We start from the raw sequence: 6,013 nt of genomic DNA on the forward strand, positions 1-6,013 counted from the left end.
ACATTCTTTTTCAATTGGTTTTAAAGCCATGTGTCGGATGCTGCTGTTTACTATAGTGGCGACTCCTCCTCTCTTGCTAGATACAGGATTTTGGGCTAGGTATGTGAAATATCCTGGCAGCTCTAATTTGGTGGATTTGTTGTCAAGTCTGGTTTCAGTTACTATTACTATGTGAGCATCAATATTTACGATGAACAGCTTGAGCTCATCTATTTTATTGTTAATTCCACCAGCATTCCAAAAAGCGATTCTAAGGATATCCCTGTTTCCCGCCTGATCCATAAGAAAACGTCACTTTCTGCTGATACTAGAAAGAGCGTTTAGACAAAGATTGGATCTCGGAACGGATTTTTTTTTCAACTTTACTGGTGGAGGTACGGAGACAGAATGACTTCTGTTCCGCATCCACAATTTATTTTGCCTTTGATTACATTTTGTGCAATATATAGGTACAATTATTTGAATTTAGAATTTAACATTGCATGAGGTGAGTTGGGGATTTGGACATAGTTAGTATTTAATATTTAGTTAGTATTTTTTTTTTTTTTTGCTTTAGGCTTAGATTATAGACAGAAACATGGACTGGTAACATTATCATCTTATATGTTTTGTTTACATTAATAATTTGTAGTAATTTTACAAAAAACATTGAAATTAGGTACTAATATTATACATTTTATTTCTTTTCAGGTACCCCCGCCAGAAGGACGGAAGCACCGAGTTGCTGGAGGCCTCAAGAGTCATTGGAGGTGAGTATTAGTTGTGATTTGGCAGGAAATTTGCTTCGGACGCTGGATGCGCGCCACTTGCCATATGTATGTCCGGAAAGCGTTGCAGGTAATTTATTGGTGGTAAGAATATGACGCGCCGCTGTCATTTGTTGGTTTTCTCTTCCACCCTCAGTGGTAGATGTTTGCGATTATTTATTTAGCTTGTTAAATTGCAGGTCAGCTTCGGCGGTCGTCGGGAAGAGGATGCCTGAAGAAAGGTCCGGAACAGCGGTCGTCACGTAGTTTTGGAGCTGCTGCCATTATTGTGGTGTGATCTGTCTCATTATGGCAGAGGAGTCGACAGTGATGATTGTGGCTTGGTCGTTCATCTAGGGTGGCTAGGTGCGCCGCGTTTTGTGGCCATTTCGTCAGGGTTTGCAGCTTGGAGCCTCCGGAACGTGATTAGTTGCCGAGGGCCGTCGCAACGATTGGGGCCATGGAAATGGAAGTAAAATTAGAGATTGGGTGAGTATTATATTTGTTATTTGATTTTGTGATTGTGTCATTTTGTGTTTTTTCAGGTACGTTTAGTGGGAGGTAAGTATGATATTTATAATTTTTTGTTTTTATAATTATTGCATTAATTTTGTTTTGTTTTATTTTTGTTTTTCAGGTACATTAGGTGGAAGCTAGTCTGGTGGTAAGTGTTATAATTGTTTTTAAGGTTGCATTAATATTTTGTTTTTCAGCTGCGTTTTGTAACTAATTGGGAGGCCCTTTGTTTTTGGAACATGGCAGCGGAAAAGCCGCGGGTTTAGGGTCGTCGAGTTGGCAATTAGATAAGTGTTTTGTTAAAGTAATTAATTCCCAGTTTTAGCTTGTGCTTCCTCGTTTCAGAATTTACAATCTTGGAAAGAGCAGTTGCATGCTTATCGTCAGCAAGATGGAGCCGCCTGTTGTCGCCTATTGTCGCCTGGTTATTTGCCTGTCCGGTTTGCTTTGTCCTTAATTAATTATATTTTGTATCATATTCTTATTAAAATTTTTCCTTTCGTTGTAGGTTAGCGGAAAATCCGTGGGAGATGCGATACTGAGGAAAGGAATTTTGTGTTTTTCTTTTCAGGTACATTTGGTGGGAGGTAAGTATTATATTTATAATTTATGTGTTTTTATAATTATTGCATTAATTTTGTTTTTGTTTTTCAGGTACATTTGGTGGAAGCTAATCTGGTGGTGAGTATTTTAATTGTTTTATGGTTACATTAGTCTTTTGTTTTACAGGTACGTTTTGTGACTAATTTGGAGGCCCTTTGTTTTTGAAACATTGCAACAGGAGAGCCGCGGGTTTAGTGTCGTCGAATTGGCAATTAGATAAGTGTTTATTTAAAGTAAATAATTCCCAGTATTAGCTTGTGCTTCCTTGTTTCAGAGTTCACAATCTTGGAAAAAGCAGTTGCGTGCTTTTCATCAGCAGGATAGAGTCGCCTGTTGGCGTCTATTAATTTGCCTGTCCGGTTTGTAAATTTATATTTGTCCTTAATTAATTTTCTTTGTATCCTATTCTTATTAATTTTCTTTTCGTTGTAGGTTTTCGGAAAAATTTGTGGAAGATGCGATACTGAGGAAAAGTATACAATTTGAGGACAAGTGGTACGGTTTAATTGTGTGACGTCAGCTCCGCGCTAGTGATCCTTATTGGAGAAGTGGCATCAGGAGGTGGAGACGGCATCGTAATGATGTCGATTTTTTTTGTGTTAAAAGGCAAAAAGTTGGCTTTTTTGTTTTACGTTTGGTGGAGCCGTCTCCTCTTGTCTAATGCATAGGATGTGGGTAAGCTATGTCTGCAGTGGGTGAGGTATTTGCTTTGTTTGATTTTATTTTGTTTATTTAATTTGTTGTTGATTGTTTACTTTTAGGTTTTAGCGTCAACTCGCTGTTGGCGCTCGTCAAGCTGGAAATTTATGGGAGCAGCAGAGTGTCCTGTTCGACGAGGTGGAAGCGTTGTTGGCCCGTCTTTTGCAGAGCATCAATTTGTGTAGATTTCAGCGTTGATAATAGATACTTCAAAGGACCGTGCGGCAAAAATTTCAGGTAAGTGACGTTGTGCATAAATTGCTGCAGCGAGTCGCCTTATATTCATCATGTTTCTGCCGAGCTAATCCTTTTCATATCGATCTTCCGATTCGTCTTTTAGGCTCTGGTTGGTTTTTTCCGTATCGTATCGTCAGGATCAGCTGGAGTGCGTTGTCGTAGGCTTGTTTATTCGGGTGCGTTGAGGTGAGAGTGTTGTTTATATTCCTTTGCCATTTTATAATTGAATTAGTATTCCAGGAAAATTGGGCTGCGTCGAGGAAGTTGATGACCGTGAAGGAGTTTGGAGCAGACTGACGTGCACTTTTCGGTCGGATATGGATATCGTTAGAATAGATATAAGTAAGAGTAGATATAAGTAAGAGTAAATTTAATTGGATGTATCCATGTCAAGATTGTTATCTGTTCCTTGAATAATTAAGGCCAATAAACTGTCAATTTTCTTTTCTAAATTGTCGACTCTATTTGCTAAGTTTCTTGTGGGGTCGTCAGAGAATCCTTTTTGTAAGTAAGGATTGGAGTTTCTTGGCGATGGCGTGGCTTCTTCAATAATTCTTGGCTTGAAACTAGCTCTGGCAGCTCTGCTGGTGGTCGGGGGGCTGTCATTGCCAAATTGCGTGGGATTTGAAGTACCCTTTTCAGGTTCTTGGTCATTTTTTTCACTCCGTTGTTTTCGGAGCATGTCCTGGTAGTTTTCCAGATGTTTTTGCGCTGGGTTGCTTGTCTTCGGTACCAGTCTTGGCTTTGCATTGTTTTTTGAAGATTTCCTACCCTTTTTGGGTATGTTGTTTGAGTTTCGGCGCCATTTATTCAGACGCATCTGAATGGCAGTGTCATGCGAGGAAAATCGTGGCCTTCTGTCGTTAATATTTTGTCGGAAAGGATTTGACATTGACTTTCTGGCTGCCTCCTGGCGGGCTTCAGCGATCGATCTGCTCAGGATTGCTGTGCTGTGCGGCAGCCGTGGGGTGTTATTGCGTGGAGGAGGTCCTTGACGTCTATAAAAGTTGTTGGTTGCGTCTTTGATTGTTCGTATATTATTTGTGTCAATGTTGTTTGCCGCAAGCTTTTGTTTTTCGGCCTTGTAGACGGGGCATCCCTTGTATGCACTAATGTGCTCTCCAGAGCAGTTGACGCAGGTAGCAGGGGTGGTTCTTGGCTTGGTGCAACAGGATGACAGGTGGTCGCCAGCGCATTTCATGCATTTTGGTGGTCTCATGCACGAGTTTTTGGCATGCCTGTAGCCCTGGCATCTGTAGCATTGGACCGGCTCCCGTGTCCTGTTTTTTCTTTCGATATCCACCTTTTGCCCGCCGATTTGTTTGAGTGAGATAATTTTGTCATGACTGCCGTCCTTGGCCATGACGATCTCCACTTCAAACATTCGCATGGGACCACCTGTAGCCGGATTCGTCATATTTCTGACGAAGCGCGCTGAGAATCCGAGCTTCAGCAACTCATCGACAATCCACGAACATGGAGTGGAGTGGTGGAGATGTCTGATTACTACTCGGAAGCCCCTCTCAGACTTTGGCTGGTTGGTGAATAGAGGAAAGCCGTTAGCTATAAGGACGTTTTTGATTTTGTGGTAGGCGGTCATGTCCTTGGCCTGGATCCTGACTCCGTTCCCTTCAATTGCCCTGGTGGTGTAGCTGGAGATTCCTGCTGTATAATTTAACTTTTCCAGGAGCGGGACAATTTCCTTGACGTCGTTGACGAGTATGGGTGGTGCTCTGCGGCTTTGTGGCACGAGTTTCCAAGGTGGCAGCTCTGCATCTATATTTTGGGGGGGTGGCGTCGCTGCGCTGTGAGCAGGAGCATTGATGCTGCAGGGTAACGGCTGGTGGGAGGGTCGATTCCTGGTTTTGGATTCCTCATAAACAGATTTGGCTGCCTTACTTTGGAAGACGGGTGTGGTAAGTGGGGGAAAAATGTTGGGAGATTTAAAATTGGAGGTCGCGCGTAATCTTTTAACTGGCGTCTTGAAACTGGAGCAGTCCAAGTCGTCATTTGTCCTCTTGGCCGGAGTTTTAGTTATTGGAGCCGGAACAGAGGGTGCCACAAGGACTGGGCCTGTTCCAGCAACCACTTTCGAAAAACTTATGGGCTGCTCGTCTGGGCTCCTGAAGGGTGAATTAAATAAGTCCCGCTTGGCAGCAGGCCGACTAAGGGTGCGGGCTTTTGTTGAATTCACCACAGTGGGCATGGCGCTATTTTTGAGTTTTGATTTTAAATCACCCTGGGCATCAGGGCGTAAAGAAGCATTACTTTGGTGAGGGGGAATGCTTCTTTTCCCAATATTTACACAGCGAGTGGTGGGTTTCTTGCTTAAACTAAGTTTGGAAACATCCGGCTTTTGGTTAAAAATTGACCAAAAAGCGTTGGCAGTTGTACTTGGTCTTTCCTCTTGCTTGCTTTCGTTAATTTGTATAAGTGGGGAGAATATTTCCCCACTGTCAATATCATTGGCTTTATTGAGGTGAGTGTCAGAATTGGCAAGCGCGGGGGATCTAGAGCAGCTTTCTAATTTAGTTTCGGTGGCTTTATTTAATTGCTTGTGTGTATAAGAAGGAGGGGAAAAAGCATCAAGTCCAATTTTGGTGGATGAGCTGATATTTTTCTCTGTGCTGTCGCTGTGTGTGAGAGAGGGGAAATTCCCCATAGCGTCGCTCAGTTTGGCGTCTCTTAAATCTGTGTCCGTATTAGTGGCTGCGGCTGCATTAGTGCAGATCGCTGTGGTGGGTAAGTGCTCTCTTTGAGTAGCGTCGGTGTATGTGAGTGCAGCTGTGTTTGTCATTGTGGGGAGTGAGTTTCCCTTGTGTATATGTGAAGAGAATGGAGGAGAAGGCGATTTCCCCTTCGAGATGCTGCTTTTGGCGCCAACAGTGGCTGCAGCAGTTTTGGTGACAGAGAGGGGGTCTTTTTGGGCATTTTTGGTGTTTATATTCTCTTTCTTATTGAGTGAAAGGGAATTAAAGAAATTTAAGGCTGCCCCAGAAGAGTTTATTGGGCTTTTATTTGTTTGGTTTAGAGGCAGTTTCTTCTGGTTAATAATGACGGTATTAACCAGAGAGTTGTCAGGCCCGTGGGACATAGGCGATATATTTAAATGAAAAGGGGAAGATTGCTCTTCTGGAATAGAGGTAATTGAGAGAATATCATCTTCAGAAAAAAGGTAGTCTGAACTGGACATGTTGGTTCCCAATTATATT

General features: G+C 42.5%; 1 long non-coding RNA gene across 4 annotated transcripts; it reads left to right on the top strand.

Moving 5' to 3' along the window:
* Positions 1-1,689: 1,689 nt before the first annotated feature.
* Positions 1,690-3,253, top strand: LOC116802587. Of its 4 annotated transcripts, none has more exons than XR_004362894.1 (4): positions 1,690-1,702; positions 2,298-2,801; positions 2,905-2,987; positions 3,042-3,253. It is a non-coding gene; the product is annotated as an uncharacterized LOC116802587 (long non-coding RNA). The 4 variants fall into 4 exon arrangements; XR_004362893.1 differs by lacking the exon at positions 1,690-1,702 and adding an exon at positions 1,956-2,224; XR_004362895.1 differs by lacking the exon at positions 1,690-1,702 and having other exon boundaries at positions 1,961-2,540; positions 2,627-2,801.
* Positions 3,254-6,013: the final 2,760 nt, after the last annotated feature.

Source organism: Drosophila sechellia, unplaced genomic scaffold (genome assembly GCF_004382195.2).
Source record: "Drosophila sechellia strain sech25 unplaced genomic scaffold, ASM438219v1 U_167, whole genome shotgun sequence".
In the NCBI taxonomy this organism is placed as follows: Eukaryota; Metazoa; Arthropoda; class Insecta; order Diptera; family Drosophilidae; genus Drosophila; species Drosophila sechellia.